This window comes from Periplaneta americana, chromosome 4 (assembly GCF_040183065.1).
Source record: "Periplaneta americana isolate PAMFEO1 chromosome 4, P.americana_PAMFEO1_priV1, whole genome shotgun sequence".
Classification (NCBI taxonomy): domain Eukaryota; kingdom Metazoa; phylum Arthropoda; class Insecta; order Blattodea; family Blattidae; genus Periplaneta; species Periplaneta americana.
This window is the reverse complement of record NC_091120.1, coordinates 140846692-140866503: the sequence shown is the minus strand read 5'-3', so window position 1 is coordinate 140866503 and position 19812 is coordinate 140846692. Positions and strand designations below refer to the sequence as shown.

General features: G+C 33.5%; 1 long non-coding RNA gene across 1 annotated transcript; it reads left to right on the top strand.

The window, feature by feature from the left end:
* Window positions 1-301: 301 nt before the first annotated feature.
* On the top strand, window positions 302-10521 carry LOC138698872 (uncharacterized). Its single transcript, XR_011331973.1, has 3 exons — window positions 302-364; window positions 8614-8755; window positions 10263-10521. It is a non-coding gene; the product is annotated as an uncharacterized lncRNA (long non-coding RNA).
* Window positions 10522-19812: the final 9291 nt, after the last annotated feature.

Sequence of the window (19812 nt, the reverse complement as noted above, 5' to 3'; positions counted from 1 at the left end):
AGTGTAAAGACATGGACTTCGGCAATTTCTTGTCGGTGAAAAGTCACTCTACTTTAGCAGAGCTAACATCTGAAGAAATCTCAACTTCGAAAAAGAGGTGACTAGACTGCTGTTTCATTTGGGACGATGTGAAACGTTTCGTAATGTCGTCTATACTGTACATGTGTTGCCCTCTGTTGTCAAAGCTTCGGCCTACTTGCTGTAGTTCGTGGCCACCTGATGCTTGGGAGGTAGGCGTTTCAGTAGTCGCATTTCCCTAGTATAAATAACAAGCGAGTAGACTGTTTATTCGTAGGCTTCTTGCGCCCTGACTCACTTCTTTGCCATCGTCTGAGCATCAACTAGGAGCAACTCGTCAGTTGAAGTAAGATTTCAGTCTCATTACGTCAGGCAGTGAAGACGAGCTTAGAGACTAGAATTCTCTGTTGTGCGTTTGGATTATTCCTAGGTGTGAAAAGCTCGGCTCTTGTAGTGTATGTGATGTGGTATTATTAGATTATGCTTGAGATGTGTCATACGTAGTGAGTGTGAAATAATGCAGTCATGTGATATATGAGGGGCTTACAACCAGAGTGGACCAAGTCCACCAGTGATCAGTTTATGGATTAATACAATCTAGGATGAAGAAAACTTAGATTTATTCATTGCTATAACAAACCAAGTCCATAACTAATTTGTTACTCCACAGAGGGCAGCTTTTCCTATGGAAGGTGAAGGTTGCTAAGCGTGAGTCAGGAACTTTAAGACTCAATATCTCAGAACTATTCCAGATGGACTTGGGCCACTCTGGTTGTGAACCCCTCATATGTAAGATATAGGTCTATATATGTGAGTTCCGTTGCATGACGATATATAGGCTATGTATTTATAAGGCGAACCTAAGATTTGTGGCACCTACGTGATTATGTAGGCTGTCCCCTCAAGTCACGGTCGGGTGGTAGACCTATGTTGATATTCTTTCGGTTTACGTTAAGGTAAAATGTCACACTGGTAACAAAAACAAAATTATTTATCCAATATAATGAAAATAGACATTAAATTACTTAATATTAGTTCGGTCTAATCTATCTGTGTGTTGGTCGTCATTTTCCGCGTAGGGATGGGCAAAAATAACCGGTTATTTTCATAGGGTTAACCGGTTAATTACCGGTTATTTTTGCTTGCTGATTTAACCCGATAACCGGTTATTTTCCTCAATAACCGAACGACCGGTTATTTTAAAAAATAAACACTGAATCAAATATATTTTAAGCTTATCTCGAATTTAACATCAGTCGAACATAGTTTCTTTTATTATTCTGTACTCCATGTAATATACTCTGTATAAAAATTGTCCCTAGGCCATTCCTTGATAGAATGGGGTTACACTTACTTCGTCTGTCCATAGATGCAAAATGAAATTCGACTTCAATTTAATGTCAATAACCTGTGCGTATCTTAATCGCCGACTTTTTCTTATTGGCTTATAATATATCTGCGGGTATTGGAGGATTTGAAACGGCGAGAAATTCTGACTTCAGTATTTATTGGTTATACTCGTAGGAGAATAGATTGTCCGTTGGAATGTGTCTGTAATTAATTGTAACAATTATGGAATTTGTGTTATTTTTTATTTATCTTACCTACGACATCAATGTGAGTGAAATAATTAACTAAATGCAATTTCATAGCCTCTTATTATTCTTTTGTATTTTGTTTAAGATCGTCATTGATGATCTTCAGCACTTAGTGACGTTCTTTCAACTATATTCTGGTTGGTTTACAGTTAATTGCTAATTGTTATTCGATTTCTATTGTAAATAACCTCTCATTTTGTTTTCCAGACTAATTTGCTGACTTTAAAAAGTTAAAAAAATAATAACCGAAAAATAACCGGTTATTTTTGATCGGTTAATTTCCTTCAGGTTAAATTAATTTTAAAATAACCGGTTGTTTTCGAATAACCTCCCATCCCTACTTCCGCGCACAGCTGACATCGACGGGTGCGAGCGATGCGTATGTGTTGGGACTAATGTTACCAGATCTGAAGACCCAACATATTATTGTACTTTGCTTCCGAACTATTGCACATTTAAAGAAATTATTTATAAGTAGAGCCCGGATGTTTAGGCATTTATAATAGTTAAAATAAGTAGGCAAAAAAGGCAATAAAAACGTAAAAAAAAGGCACAATAATCTTTGAAAAAAAGGCATTATAAGTTTTAAAAATGCATAATATAATTTAGCAATAAATTTAAATTATATCAACGTAACTCACATATTTATTTCGTAGGTGACACATGTTGACTTATAAAATACTTTTCTTCGTGATTAACTGTCTTTCCACAAACCTTACATAACAAAACTATTGCATCGGTTTAAAACACATGGGCACCAAATTCACTAACGTAAGCACGAAGTATACTGTGCAATGGTTTATTGAATTTAGGCATTCTACCTAACCGATCTTACACCTTCTATTACCCTACAATAACTGATTGTTCCTCACTAAAATTTCTTTCTCATATAAAAATAAACACGTGTAGCACAAAATTGTAACAGTAAGATTTGAAAATATAAAAGCAAACAATTGAAAATGCTACGTGACAACTTCTATGAGAACAAGCTTAATATTTAAAATTATAAAGCTGATTGTTGGTATCGTGAAGACATGACATTATATTTGTAACTGTGCATTGTCGATCACTATTCATATTACACCAATAGTATTAAAGCACGATTATTAGCAGATTAAGCACCAAAATAAATTACTTTCATTTACAACTGTTAGTAAATTGAGTCATTGTTTCATATATTTAAATTTCATACTCATTACATTACAATTAATTAGAAAATTGCAAATAAACAAAAAATATTGCTTTAAAATTAGAAAAAAGGTATTTATTAGTAAGAAACACCTTAAAAAGGCAAAATAAAAATTGGCTCTATCACTTTGATTTACTCCAAATCACATTTATATCTATGCAAATAGTGATTTACTTTCACCCAGTAAAAAAAGGCATTTTGCCAAACATCCGGGCTCTATAAGTATACTGCATATGTGCATTAATAAAAAATACGCACATAGGCCTATATACATATACGTAGGGTGACCATAATTCATGAGTGAAAGTGGGACTTTAATCACTTTCTTTAGGGAAGAAGTCTGACACGATGTTTTTATAAAATCTAGTATTTATTTGATTTAAATTTAATCATAAGAAGGATACACATACAAAAATGAAACGTAAATAGCTCTGAAGGAGGAACAAATATGTTCATGTGAACCATTATTTTAATATCAGTTACTACTGTATTGGATCTATTGGTGGATTAAATCAAATTTCAATCCGAAAAATCTTAACATATTCTTCAATTTATCATATAGGGTGAATATTAGTGGCCATAAATATTGGAGAAAATATATGAATTATCTACTTCCTAATATATTCAATATTAACCTTAACAAACATTACAATTAAATGTTAATAATTTTAAATTATCCATGTTAAAATAATATTATAGTAATAAGAAGAAATTAAATGCACTTTCAAATGTATTAATATTTAGCTCATGTCAAAAATTAGGCTTCTACATAGATTTATTTACTTTCTTTACTCCAATCATACTTAACAGAAGTTACTATTGCATTCAACAACTCAGGTTTTGCAAGCAAATATGAATGAAAATCATTGCAGTTATATTCAGCTGAATAGTTACTTGCTGTAGCTCTAAAAACAAGGAAATTTCTTTTGAAGCTCTTCTGTAAATTTACATTGCTTCTTTGGCGTTGTTATAAGCAGTAAATCATAATTCTAATGTTCACTATAAACACGCATTAAATTGATTAAAACCCTAGCTGAATTTGACAACTGAACAAAAAACGGTAAAAAAAATCTCGAATATTATCGTTCTATCGATAAACAAACAAGATAGTACGAACCTAAAATTGCTATCATTAATAGATACAATCTATAGCATAGAGAAATATCTTCCATGTCGACAGTATGCAAATATTATGATAAAATTTATCGGCACACTTGTAAAAAGTTTATAACTTGCAAACTTACGCCAAAAATCAGACAAAAGCCTATTTATTGAAAAAAAAAAAGTTCGGACAGAATTTGCAAGGCTCAAGAACGGGACGAACACATTTACTCGGGGCGTACTGTCACCTTAGATATACGTAAATATGCAGAACTTTAGGTACAAGCCTTATCGTTAAGATTATTTATAGTCACAATATTTTCTTACATCATCGCATTTTCCAAAACACTTAAGAGGTTAGGTAGAGCTTACAGCAATAAAATTTTGGAAATATTCAACATTTTTTCCCTCCATTACTGTATCTTGTACAATAATGAAAATTAGTATGTGTAAAACACTGTCCTTCTGCTACAGTATATGAAAAAAATATTTTTACGACTTAAAAAAATTATTGACATTTTTTTTTTAATTCAGTTCGCTGTGCAGTGATGAAGCGTTTCCCACTTGACTCAAAAACTATCCAACATTCTGTGATGAAATTTTTTGTGTGTTTTTATGCACGTCATATCTACAATATGATGCAAGATCACTTCTCTAGCTATGATAGACTGTCTGATAAAAAATAAATTCATTTTTAAAAATGGTCAAATATCAGTATTTTCTTCTAACACAAAATACAAATATATATATATATATATATATATATATATATATATATATATATATATATATATACTGTATATATATATATATATTATTCATTAAGGAATGTAGATGAAAGAGCATGATATTGTAAACATGAGTTTCAACAACAAAATAAAATAGAAAGAACATGAAAAGTTAACAAGTTTATGAGTTATGAGGGAAACGCTTCATCACTGTACAGTAAACTGCCACCATTTTGAATTTTGAAAAAAAAAAAATTTTTCTAAATCGTAAAAATACTTCTTTCGTATAGCAGAAGGACAGTGTTTTACACATACAAATTTTCATTATTGTACAAGATACAGTAATGGAGGAAAAAATGTTGAATATTTCCAAAACTTTTACTGCTATAAGCTGTACCTAACCCCTTAAGAAATTCAAGCACATGTTAAATTTAATTTTAAGTAACAAACTTCTATGCTACCGTTTTTCAACCTTTATCAACATGTGTCACATTAAAGCCGTAATTGAAAATCTCGCGGCACACTCTTATAATCTAAACCAGTGGTTCCCAATCAGGGGGAAATTTTGAGGGTTTTAGAAGGAAATGTGTTTACTGAATGTTGACTTGTACCGCGTTCACTGAAACTTGAATCTTGTGGACTCACTTTTTTCACTACTCTTTTCACTTTTACTTTTCTAATTTTTGCTACGGAAACCTTCACTATTCTCATTTTCTCGCGGCACACTTTCGGCACAACGATTGAAAATGGCTCTTCTAGGCTATAACAAAATTCAACACAGAAATTTAACAAAATATCAGAGTATTGGGAAATCGCAAAAAAAGTAACTTAGCCTACTTAAAAAATTAAAATGTTCATGGATCCTGAATGCATATATCCATAGTGATCTAATAAGAAAAAATATATATATGAACATTTTAATTTCTTAACTTAATTATACTGTAGTTTTTGCGATTTTCCAACACTTTGTTATTTTGAACATGTCTCCTTTTGCAAATCGACGGCAGACATAAAAGTGAATGTATGTGTGTGTGTGTGTGTGTGTGTGTGTGTGCGTGCGTACGTGTGTTTTTTCTATACAAATCTACAAGCCTTGACCGATATGTGCCAAAGTTTGTACATTTAACCTTCATAACCAGGAAAAAAGCATAGGCTATATTAAAATTCTGCAAATCGACGTTAAATTAATTAAACAAATAAAAACTAAAAATAAATACGATGAAACCACAGTCTAGTATATACAGTCACGAAGCTTGAGTTTATGAGGGTACTAGGAACAATAGACTGTGCACGTACTATTTCGCATTGTCTATAATGAGGCGATAGTAGCGATCCTAGTGGTTAGCAACTGTCTATGGATGCATATTTAATTGCTACGTATTGAGCTTCGTGACTGTACATACTAGATTGTGATGAAACATTCATGACGTATAATATTAAAATGAAATTTTCTGCAGTCAATTGTTCTTTATAGTTTTCAAAACCGACTTTCACGAGGCCATGGAAATTACAACACGAAATTAAATAACATTGTTGATACACACCATGAAGGCTAAAACTAGATAATTCATGCAATAAATATCTTTACGCAGTCCAGGAACGTACTATGAATTTCTCGATGCAGTTGGACATAGTGAGCAGACTGTGTGTAATCTAACTGAATTCTTGAATTCTTTGAAACCACAAGGATTGCTACCATATCATTTAATACTTAATACTGAACAAGAATTGGTGTGAAAAAAAAAACTCATTCAGAACGTAGTAATAGAAGTGACAATATTAACTGGCAAAACGAAAGAAGATGTTTTTATCCCACGCATTCCTATGATACCCACTAACATGCCTTTCGATTTTAAGTAACAGCAATTTCAGTGCGACTAGCATTAGTGATGGCCATATTAAATTTAATCTCAAGGACAGTCGCACAAAGTTGCAGACATTAACTTAAAAATTCAGTGTTTTTCACAGTCTCAACTATATTTCATACAAAGAAGTAGGATAAAAAAAGATTTTACACATATCAAAAGGCAATTCAATGATACTTTTGTCATATTGCTAATGTAGTATGTGAATGTACGTACAAACCGATTATGTAGTCCTGACAGCTCAGCGATGCGAAAGAGGGGAAGTAATAGGAGTAATGGGGAGAGCTCCGGAGTAGAGATAAAGGCGAGCGGTCGGTAAAGGAATGCAGTACAGCTTAATATTGTTCTAGAAACATACCGCTCTATCGCACGCATGACATCCGATCGCTCCGAAGACAAGTGAGTGAATAACTCAAACACCCCTTGGCGTAACTAAATGGAATCGCCTGACGCACATCTCCGGCGACTGTCAGGACTAAAATATAATCGTACTGTAAGCCGATTGAAAATAACACTGTATTAATTCTAAAATATACCTCTCTCAAAATATTGTTGTTCATGTCCGAAAGTGTGTTATTGCGAAATTCTAACTGTATAATCACGTTTCCATTGTAGTATGTTATGCGTTGTGGAAATAATATCTTAAAAAAAAAAAAAAGAAAAAACTGGTAGGCCTAAACGTATCTCAGAATATTAGTCTCTATTTTAAAAAATGACTTATTGCGAGTTTATATTGTATCTGTATTCTGCGTATGGAATAAGAATTAATATAGGCCTAATATGTTTTGAATTTGTGAGATATAGTTTCTGAAGTCATATTAAAAAAAAAAGTAGGCGCACAGCAGTCAAGGAGTAAAATTCTTCCAATATAAATTAGATTATATACATATATATTGATTTTTTGGTACGACCGATGAAGAGATAAATTTTGGCTCTCGATGACACCCCATCGGGTTAGATTGGGAGCAAGGGAATTTCCTGTTTATCGTCAGCTGTCTCTGAAATTCAAGTGAAAGCACACACAGACATGAAATTACATGAAATACACAGCTTCAGATCAATGTACAGATCTTATAATTATTTTATCTCTGTCTCTGTGCAACGTCATATTTGTGGGGGAGGAAAGGAGATGGCACAAAGGTTGTAAAGCTTTTTAATACGTTGACTCCCATGACTAAGATAAGCCACTTGAAATTTAACAATCACCCACAGACAGAGATAAAATGTAAGATTTGTAGAACATTGATACAATGCTAAGTGGGCCTATAGGGCCGAGGAGTGTGTCTTTCTTTTCCTGAACTTCAAGACAATTCTAATTCAATTAAAGTTTGTGTGACTGTAATCTATATATATATATATATATATATATATATATATATATATATATATATATATATATATATATATCTGTGTGTGTGTGTGTGTGTGCGCGCGCGCGCGCGCTTGGTTTTACTTTAGTCTATTTATAGTTTGATTTTCTATTATTTTATATTTCTGATGATGGGGAAGAGATGGACTGATGGCCTTAATTACGTCAGAATAAATAAATAAATAAATAAACATAAATTCCATGACTTGTGGGTTATAAGCATTTATGTTAAAATTGGTACCATATATTCCTATCCCTACTTCTACTTCTTTCTTTCGCTCATCTTCACCTTTGTTTATTTGTCACTGCTTTTTCTTCTCCTAATATTCCTATTTTTAATTTTCCTCTTCCCCATTTCTATTTTTTTTTCGTTTTCCTCTTTTTTCTATTCTTCGCACCCTCTTTCTTTTTCTCTTTTATATATTGTTGTTTCGAACCTATAACATTCAAAATTACTTACAAAAAATATTTAATGGTTAATTTAACAACAGTTCACTGAAGAAAAAGATGCGTAAATCTCTTTAACTCCTATAATTTTGCCTTTTAATTGTTTTATTTATTCTATATAAACTATTAAGACAAACTTATTTCTCAAAAACAAAAATGTTCTTTATCTGTGACAAGATAAATCAAAAGTATTAAATAAATACGTAGATTAGTTTACAAATAGATGATCTATCTATCCAAACAACTAATACAGTATTTTCTATGTTATACTTAAAATATTTTTTGTAATTTTTCGCAGGATCTATAGAAATCCATTGAAGAAGGTGTAATACGATCTTGAAGAGAAATGGCAGATAAATCAGCAAAAACCTCAAATGACAGTTTTCCATCAAAGACGTCTGGGCAACCCAGTACTTCTGAGGAACAGATGCATAAGCCAGGTAAGAAATCAAAAGCTCAAGATAGGTATATAGATAACGTATTGTGAAATTTTTCACTGAGACCCATGCCCTCTCCAGGAAGAGTGAGCTATTAAAAACCTTTTTACTCACTTATGTAGTTGAACTCTGAAAACTTTTCTTTCTTATCTTCCCTACTCTCAAAAGACGATACATTACAGTATACTAGTGACGGACTACAGTCGCTAATCGCGATTAGCATTATCGCGATTATCTCCAATCGCGATTACCGAAAATGTGTTGACACACTAGGTCACGGTTGGTCCCGTCTGGCCAACAGCTGAATTACCATAGAGGAAATAATTGTCTCTATGTGCATACTTGTCCCGCGCCGTGGCATCGTGGTCTAAGTCATCCTGCCTAGGACTCGCGTTACGGAATGCGAGCTGGTTCGAGTCCTCATGGGAGAAGAAATTTTCTCATGAAATTTCGGCCAGTCTATGGGACCGGTGCCCACCCAGCATCGTGATGCACTTGGGGAGCTACGATAGGTAGCGAAATCCGGTTGCGAATGCCAGCTATAACGGCTGGGGGGATCATCGTGCTAACCACACGATACCCCCATTCTGGTTGGATGATCGTTCACCTGTGCTTCGGCATGTGGGCGTGAGGCCAATAGCCGGCTGATCGGTCTAGGCCCTTCATAGGCTGTAGCGCCACGGATTTTACATACTTATATGTTTGTTTACCTCCTGTACAACACCAGGAAATTCATACCTTCTTTTGATGTTTGTTCATTGTATTTCCTTTTTTTTTTTCCTTGTTGTTTCTTGCAGCTTGATATGGGAATTTATTTGTTAAAATTTTTACATGTTTTACAATGTAGGCCTAAGCTGATACAATTTATGTCATTACTATTTATATTATTTTGGAAAGAGATTTTGTATCCTATAAAATTTATATCATTAAGCGTAAGATTTATATTATTTTGTAATAGAACATATTTTTAAAATGATCCCTAACCTCAACAATATCGTCCTAATGGAGATTGAAATTAAAAATCTGAAAAAGAACTCAGTTCCAGTTTGTAATCCATTATTTATTGAAATGAAACACCTTTCAGCAGACTTCTATTGCCCTCCATATATGAATAATTCGTCTGCCATTTGTTAATATAGGCCTATTTCTTTTTATTTTTTCCACATCTGCATTAAATTTCTCCAATACGTCTAATAGTAGCCAAATGTCATTTTCTAGACGTTTATTTTCGTTTCCCTTCATATAATACAATGGAAGCTATCACGACTTCCTAAATAATATAAATCAAGGTGATTGGAAACCAAAGACTACTAAAATGTTACTTTCGTCAACTGGGCCGTGCCTCAGCGCGATTATCTAGTTCTGGAAACAGGATTAAGCTCCTGATCGCAATCGGGACAGTGACACACTACAACCCCGATCGCGATTAGTGACTATAGTCTGTCACTAGTATTAGCGGAGCAACGGGCTGTTGGTTTTGCCACTTTAGGAACATATTTTCTGCTTTCAGAACACAAATCACAAAAGAAGAAACGCCCTTTGCGTACACTGCCTAAACGTCAGCTGTCTGAAGAGCCAACAGCCGAGCCTGAAGTCTCAGCCACTAACACTCCAGGAGGTCTTTTGTCTCCAAAACAAAAAGAACAACGGTGCGTGCTGAAAAGATCTCTTCATCCTGGTCCTTATCAATTCCTTCCAATCGAATCTTCTGAAGAACATGCTTCAAAGATGTCTGAGGAACCTAGTACTTCTGAGGAACAGATATATAAGCCAGGTAAGAAATCAAAATATGAAGACTTGTAACGTATTTGGAAAATATCTTTCAAAAACTTTTCCCTGAAATCCACGCCCACTCCAGGAAAATTGAACTATTCAAAACGTATTTTATACACTTACTGGAACTCTGAATACTCTTCTTTCGAGTAGGCTATTTTCTGATACAGAAAATAAACACATGAATAGTGGAGCAACTGCCCGTTAACTTAGCCATTTTTGAAATTATTCCCTGTTTTCAGGAGGCAAATCGCGAAATAAGAAACACCCCTCTTATACACAAGATGTTGAACCATTGCCTAACCATCAACAGTCTGAAGAAGTAATAGCCGAGCCTGCAGTCTCAGCCACTCACACCCCAGAAGTTCCTCTGTTTCCAAAACAAGAACAACATGACGTGTTGAAGGCATCTTGTGATTCAGATTGTTACCAATTCCTTTCAATTGAAACTGCTGAAGAAGAAGCCTCTTCGAAAGAGGCAACTGCCTCATATGAAAGAAGCGACTCTGAGGATGGGGAAGAAGAAGACGTGCTACAGAATTTGGCCCAAGCTTTAGAAGACATACACAATCAAATTATTTTTGAACAAATTGATGCAATAACAGAAGGATTTCTGAAGCAATACTTCGGGGAAGAATAATTACAGAAACAAGAATGCAAATATAGGTATTTAGGGTAAACCAGGGTAATTGTAAACACTTTTCACTGATTTCAAATATATTTCAACATTATACAACCCTCAGTAACGGCAAGTATGACAAAGAAACATTGTATTATTTTTTAGATCTTTCTTTTCCCTGAAAATGGGTTTAAAATAATAAAGTCGACTTTCTCACCTTTTAATTGCTTTCTACACTTACCCCACCTATTTACATTTACCCCTTTGAGATGGGGGTAATTGTAAACACCAATTTTCGCATGGGTTATAAGACACTGAACATTTTTGTTCTGTTTCAGAAGAAAGAGCTGTACTTCTTCCATTTCCAATTTTGATCACTGGTACATTTCGTCCCTTTAACCTATGATATATGACGGATATAGAAACTCCGTACCTCTCCTGAACTTCACGATAACTGTAGTTACCATTTTTCACATCGGTGACAACCCTCTCTAAATCCTCTACAGTGCAGTTGGGTAGGGGTCTCCTTGATTACTGAAAAGTACGAAATGAAACCATAGTAAAACATGTTTACAATTACCCCAAACAATTAAAACTATGGGACAAATGTAAACACGTCATAATTTAATGGACTGAGGTTATGGGAGATCTCAAAACCATTGTAATAAATGTTAACTACTATACATTACTCATAAAAACAACATATTCTTAAAAAATACCACTGTACGTTTACTTACAATGCCAAAAATGAAGGTGAAGCAAAATTTTTTCTCAACTTTTTTTTGTAGACTCTTACAAAACATTCGTTCACAACTAAGCAGTTACTCCTATTTGGCGCCAAACTGCTTTGTAGGTTAGCCAACATGGTAATTTAAATATTCTCCGAATTAAAATTTTTATATTGACAGTTTTTCTTATTTCTCACAGCATTTGTTTACAATTACCCCTGTTTACAATTACCCTGGTCTACCCTGTATGATATAATGAGAGACATTCTTAAACACTGTGTTACATTTTATCACATCTTTAGTTACAAATAGAAAAACCTTGTTTTAACACAGTTTTGTGTAATTAGATTTCCGAATGTATACATCCTGACATTTTCATACACATACAGCTTTTAAAGATAGGATGAAACAAATGTAACAATTTAGTATAACGTGAAAATATAACTGGATTCAAATTTGGTAATATATCAGTACATAAGATATTAATTGCCCTATTCCCAACTTGTTATGAAATTAATGTAAAATTCCCAAAAAGTTAAAAGAGATATAAACATATTTGCAGTCCACATTTTGTTAAACTCATTGGAGTTTAACAAATTTCACTAAATTAATTTGTAATAAATTATGTACAGACCTAATGTGGTCTAATTGTACCCATTTCAGTATTATTAATTTGTACTGCTGTACAGTGTATTCTGAGAACTTAAAATTGAAGCATTCTTATATTACACAATGAATTAACAACATAAATTTGAGCATGTAGGACGAAGTAATCAGACACCTACGCTGTACTAACAACTGTTTTTATTGAGCAACATAGGCTTATTCAGTAACAAGATGATATTGAAATACTGTTCTCTGAGAACAATGCATTGAGCAATTTCATTGCACGCTAAACATGAACGATGTATTTATGTTACTCCATTGGACTAAAATTGTTTATAAGTAGTCTACAAAATAATACATTCAGCAAACTGTAATTAGATAACAGAATCTATTTGGAACAATATATTCAGGTAACTCAATATTATTAAAGTAACTTATTTTAATGTGGTAGGATGTGTACAGTAAGTTAATTTCATTAAAATATTTAAAGTAATATTATATTCATACGATTTCAGTTTATCCAGACATTTCAATATTTGATAATGTATTGAAAGAATTACATCTTTTTTAACCGAATGTTCATGTTGTATTGCTTCCTACTATGAGCAAGGCCTATGTAACAGAATTTGAATTATTGTAATTTCACTGTTTCAAAATAAAATTAGTGAATTAGAATAGATATGAGCTAGCTAAATTTTCCTTCAGAAAGGAAGTTTGTGTTTTCGAAACTCCGTGCATATCCCAGATATAATGAAGCTGACCTCCATTACCAACAAATTAAGAGCACTGCACAATTGGTTGCTTTGCTGACACTGCCTGATTTCTAAACGTAAGTTAACATAACGCCTGTCCAATGATACTGAGCAATTCTTCCAGCTTTACTGCTGACATTCTAAATCTTTTATTAAATTCAAATTCGCTCTGAAAATAATAATTTATTATTCTTCTCAAAGTTCTTCGACTCCGAATTTGATGAGGTTTCTCCATCACTAGAAGTATTCCACAAGTTTAACAGAGATTTGTAGTCAAGTTAGCTACCTCTGAAGGTCGTAAGTTAAAATTATTTACACTTTCATAATTACACATTTGTAATTTATAAAATCTTCCAGAAATGTCTATAAATCTTAGAATATTTGCCTGCTAAATTGTAAGAATTCATTCTTAATTACATTTATATAACTTTACCTTATGAAGCACTTGTAAATTCTGCTTCCAAAATTTTATAAGACAAATGCATGTAAAATTGTACTTCTATGAAATAGTCTCCGCTCGCGTGGTCATCACTGCACAGGGCCACGCTGAGACAACACAAGACAGCAAGTGGCAAGAGACAAACACTCTGTCCCATAAACGTAAGATAAATCTCTTCCACTACCTGTGGCGGAATCGAACCACATATAGCATGGATGGGAATCGTATACGCCATCCACAGAGCCAAAGCGGTCAACTGCATATTTTAAACATAATTAGGCCTAGTAAAGTTATTTTTATATGTACGAAAATTAACATATAAAAGTGTTGCAAATATTAAAGTGTAGCATATCACTGGTTTGTAATGAGATTCTAGATATCAACACTTAAATTGGCGAAGTACGAGTATCCTTTAGGATGCAATATTCTAATTTATGCTATAACTAGCTTAAAGCATCCGGCGTTCTCGGGTTTTCCTTTTTTCTTCCAGACTTCTGCAAATTTCAGCAAATCTATTACAGGGACATCATTTTATTTTTACTTCAATTTTTATTGTATCTGTGTTTTTTAATGTACTTCACTCCCACCCCCTCTACTAGTAAACTTCCAACCGTCCTCCACACAGAACCAAGGCCGTGTATGCAGTCAAAGTCGCCTTAAGGTCAACAGTACTGAGTTAGTAAGTATAGTACGTTCCAGAAATATGTTCGCGTTTTCCAGGGACGAAAGAGCTTTCAATATTGATTCATATTTTCGCACAGGTACTGTCGTCCGTTTGCCTACGTCGCATCCTGGTTTCCCCCCACCCGCTTCTGCTTACCCCTCTGTAAAAGGCTAGTGGCTGGACTGTCTTAGCTCTTTTCTGAAAACATTAATTTCTGTTAGGAATTGGACGTCTACGTAATATTATACAACTGTTTAAAATAACTTAAATAAAAGAGCCTCGTTAAGTAATTAACTGTCATGTGATTTCCCCTCTCATTCTATGACTCTGCGACAAAACCACTTGGACAGACAGTAGATAGCATGTCTGAGTAATTTTATCCTTTCGGATCGGACAGAAGTGAAGAGTGAACTTACAGTACGTAACGTACTCTTTTATAGAGTAGGTACAGAATTATTTCAACATGAGTTACTAGTACCAAGGACGAAACTGGTAATTGAAATTAGGTACAATAGTATATAGTGCGATAATATGCATAAAAGAACTGAAGTCTCTATAGAAATGAACGGCCATCATTTTCAAAAATGTGTTTAAATATCCATATTATGGTTATTTTTCACTTTAACTTCATCCTCTATATTGTACGCTAATGTGCTGGAGACAGTATAATATGCACTCCATAATGAATACAGTACGTCCGTATGGATAGCTCAGTTCGTGAGTAAAAACACTTATTGTTAATTCAGTACTGTATTTTGATTAATCAAAAACCCAATGAAAATTATCAAACTCAAAATCGCGATATTTCCTAGTTTACGTAAATGGATGAACTTCTTTTCTTCCCTCCTATATCTAGTAAAGTGATTTGTTTGTATTTTACGCCAGTATCATCGAACTCTGGTCGTGGAAGGGGGGGGGGGTAGCAAACGATGTTCCCGGTTCTCAATAGTTAAATCCAAAGGTATAGCCAGGTTAATATTAGAAATGTTTGTAAAAATAAAATGATGTCCCTGTAGGCCTACTACAGAAAACCGAAAACGAATTGTCTTTGCTAAGCTTCCTTCGTCCGCAAAATTGAATTAATGACCTATTTAGCCAAAATTCCTGCCAGGTAGGCTCAATTTAAAAGAACTAAAGAACAGGCACCGAAAAGAAAATTTTCATCATGTGTCTTACGTTCAACTGTTTTGTTTTTAATTAGCATTTTTGTTCTCAAACAAGTTAGGAAAGTTATCGGTTAGTATAGCCTGGAGTTCATTGTTTCTAAATGCTTACGTCAGGATGCTATGAAATGTATAGTTCTGCTGGTACATAATAATAATGAAGCATGACAACTATTAGTGGAATTGCTATTAAATTGAAATGGTCTGTCCAGCTACTTTTTATCCACATAAAGGCACTAACTTGCGCTCTAAAAATATTAGTGCTACATATGAGCCGTTCAGAGCAAAAGTGTGTAAGTCAAAATTGGGAAATGAGGTTTAAAGTAAAAATTTTGTAAAATACAGCGCAGAGTAGCTATTAATAAGTCCTTCTTGCTGTTCACTGACAACTAATAGTGTAAATGAATTGAATATTAATTGCTTCTTTGCGCTGTATTTTATAGAATGTTTACTTTAACCCTCATTACCCATTTTTGACTTACATCACTTCTGCTCTGAATGGCTCATATATCAGAAAATATAATTAGATCGATAATAATGCTGAACTAGTATACAGAATATATATTCTAAAACATAATAGTAAATATGATACAAATTAACCGTATATACTTTATATGCAATAAAATTAATTCGTTAAAAAAAATCAGTTCCATTACGGCGAACAAAAACATGTAGGCCTATTCAGAAATTATGAAATTCATATATTTTACCTTAATTGCCAGCAAAAATTTGTTGAAACTAAGAAAATGTTCCTAGGTCACATGACGTTACAGGGACACAATATATACAAATAATAATCCATTTATCAAAACTTATCCCGTTGCAGTGAACGAAAACACATTCTGAGGTTATGAAATGCAAATATTTTACGAACATCACATAAAATTTGTTAAACTGAGGGAATGTTCTTTCTATTCACATGACGTTACAGGGGCATATTTATAATACATCAGTTTTCTTTATTGACCTCATTTCATCTATCTTATTGGAAATTACAATACCTTTGATGTCACTCATTTGATACAAAAGTCTGAATAAAATTGCAACTTATTCAGTATTAGAATCATATCACGAAGTAGTCGTAACTTGGTGTTTTACATAAACAACATTGACGATGGGGCGCCTGTTACTACGATTCATAGTCCATGCGTACCTGCTTATGCATCCACGTGACGTAATAGATGTACAAGAAGAAACTACTCGATCCGCTGTAGTTTGGGAACACAAATGAGCTGCCTGATTATGATATATTGTACACAACTTGAACTACAGATATAGCAAATGCGTATAAAAACAAATATTTCTGCTACTTTCCAAGAATTTTGATCGCAATATAATAATTCATATAATCAATTTGTTACAATATACATGGATGGTGCCAAAACAAATAAGGAGTACGTCTAGATGCTACATTTCACATTCTACAAAACTTTAATCAGGAACAATTGCTATTAAACAATACATAGCCATTTTATTCAGCTGAAGTACTAGCAATTGGAAAAGCTTTAATATAACAACGCAGTACTCACAATACAGTGTTATACTTACCTTTTGTGATTCAAAAAGAACGACCATAAATATTGGTTAAATTGAAGGGTTCAGAGCCACAGTGGGCCAAGCGCCATTTATTAAAAACGGAGAAAACAAGAGTTAAAATTAAGTGATTACCATAATTTAACGAAACATATAGCAAGTAAGATAAAGTATGCACATTAAAATTAAATGATATGTCAATCTTCAGTAAATTATGGTATTTACTTAACTTCAACCCTTGCTTTCTCTGTTTTTAATAAATGGCGCTTGGCCCGCTATGGTTCTGAACCCTTCAATTTATACCTCATTAAAAATGGTTAATTGGAAATGAATTCTATTGTAAATAGGCCTACTTCCTCCATAAAGTATCACAACAAACTAGTAATATTTCATGATTTCGATTCCTGCTCAAGAAAGAATAAAGGGAAATGAAATGATAGATCTTTAGCTACGGAAGCAATAAACAATAACAAAATATCAAATTTTCTAACATCTATTACCGATGAAATGACAAATAGAATTAGAATACAACAGCAATTACTAGTACACTGATGTTCAAAGATATCTGATCCTACTAATCGATAGTGATCGATAATTTGTTGGTGTAATTGTGGATTCTTTAGTTATACTTCTATGAATAGATGGCGAAGATAATAGTCATTGTTGCCAATAGCAGATAAATATACCTGTGTTATAGAATTCAATTTTTCATACCACTCTAGTGATTGTAAAACAACACTAATTTTGGCTGGAATCCGCTGATATTGTCTATTAGAGGAATAATTTATGCTTAATCTACATAATAATTCTCGCTAACACTTTTTAACGGCTGCCAATAATGATGCCACCTATTGAGAACTAGCGGAACTCTTTCAAAGTTTGTCAATTTTTCATATCTTTAGTTTTGACTTATCCCGTGGTTGGAAACTTCGCTTACACGATCATAAAATCGTAGGTCGGAAACTTTTGAACGTTCGTGTAGTCTATAAAGTCAACATACATTAGATTTTATTCAATCGTACCCAACTCGAAAACCACGATTTTGTATAACTAGAAATTCCGGAACAGAAATAGTTCTATGCCACAATATTAAATGCAAACAAACGTTAACTCCTGCATACTTACATATGATGGGAAAAGCGAATACAGCGCTATATGATTGTGGTCGACATGGTGACAAACCTATGATATTGGGATATAACATTCAAGCAAGACCGTCTCCAATACTCAGACTTTAATATTGAAAAAAGATGGCCGCCGCAGAGGTCCAACCATTTCCATTTATATAGATGGTTCCGCCATATCTTTATGTCAAAATACTTAAATTTTTCGTATTTCTGAAGTTGAATTACTAACTTTTGTCTTAAATAAACGTCCAGTGTTAATTTATGAGCAATGTTAAGTTCAATTTCAAAGGCGAGACAATAAGATAAATACGGTACAAGTAGAAACACATTGCTATGAAGTTATGAACTTGACAGTGTAAACGCAGCTTGAAAACACTTTTCAGTAAGTTGAAAATCATACCTTGAACTCCGTATAAGTTACTGCAGTATGTGCAAACATTCACTAATAGTTGTTGGGCATACAAAAGGTTAACACATACTCAAAATCAATAACACAACTAAACAATGTCAGCCAATATTAGGCCTACAAAGTCTACCACTACCACTACTACTACTACTACTACTACTACTACTACTACTACTACTACTACTACTAATAATAATAATAATAATAATAATAATAATAATAAATCAGCTTATATTTTATATTTTTAATAGATGGATGTTGACAATCTAGGGTCCTTAGCCTAATTCGTCTTGAATTTCAATTCATGTTTTGTCACTTTTAGGCTTAGGCCTAACTCTTCATGACTTCTTTTCACTTTTCTCGATAATTGGTTTGAAATGTTTTTCTCTCGTTCAACACCTTTGTACAGTTATTAATGATAGAATTTCTTCTACACGGTCATCTTTAATATTTAAGAAAATAACAGTCACCTTAAACAACAGTCATAAATGAAACCACATTTCTTTCCTGAACATCACTTTGAAACTGATCGAAAGTGCTAATAATTTCCCTTTCACACGATTCCCTGAAAAATTCTTCTCTCTCGATCTGTTCCCCTTTCCGTTGATGTGGATTCTTTCTAGGCACTAGAATGACTGACAGTACGATATGAAAGTTGGTTAGGAAATATGATTCTTTAGGCGTCATGAGTAAGATTCGAAATTTCCCGAGGAATACGAAAAGGATCACCATTTACGATAGGAAAAATATCTTTTCTAATAACTAATTTAGGTTCAAAATATTTTATGTGTAACACTGTCATTTTAGGAAGATACGATCTGACCACCCTACTTCATAATCTCTTGGCTTAGTTGCCTCATAAGTGGTGCCCTGTTGGTATCATTTGTGATGTTCAGACCTGTCTTCGGACAGTTGACTAAACAACAACAAACTGTAATTTCCTTACCTTGGAAATTGTCACGATTATGCACCTAAACCATTTGTCGCGTAGTAAAGTTGTACTTTTCGGAAACTCAAACACTGAAATATGAGACACAGATTCACTATTAAAATTACAACCCGGTACACAACACAAATGGGCGATTTCATGACATAATTAACACAAAAAAACATTATAACAAAACCACGTGGTAATCATGCTTGGACCTCTACAGCGCCATTTTGGCCACTATCGATACCTACATTAAGGTCTGAGTATTGGAGACGGTCTTGATTCAAGCAACCTACGTATCGACATTTGTGAAGAAAAT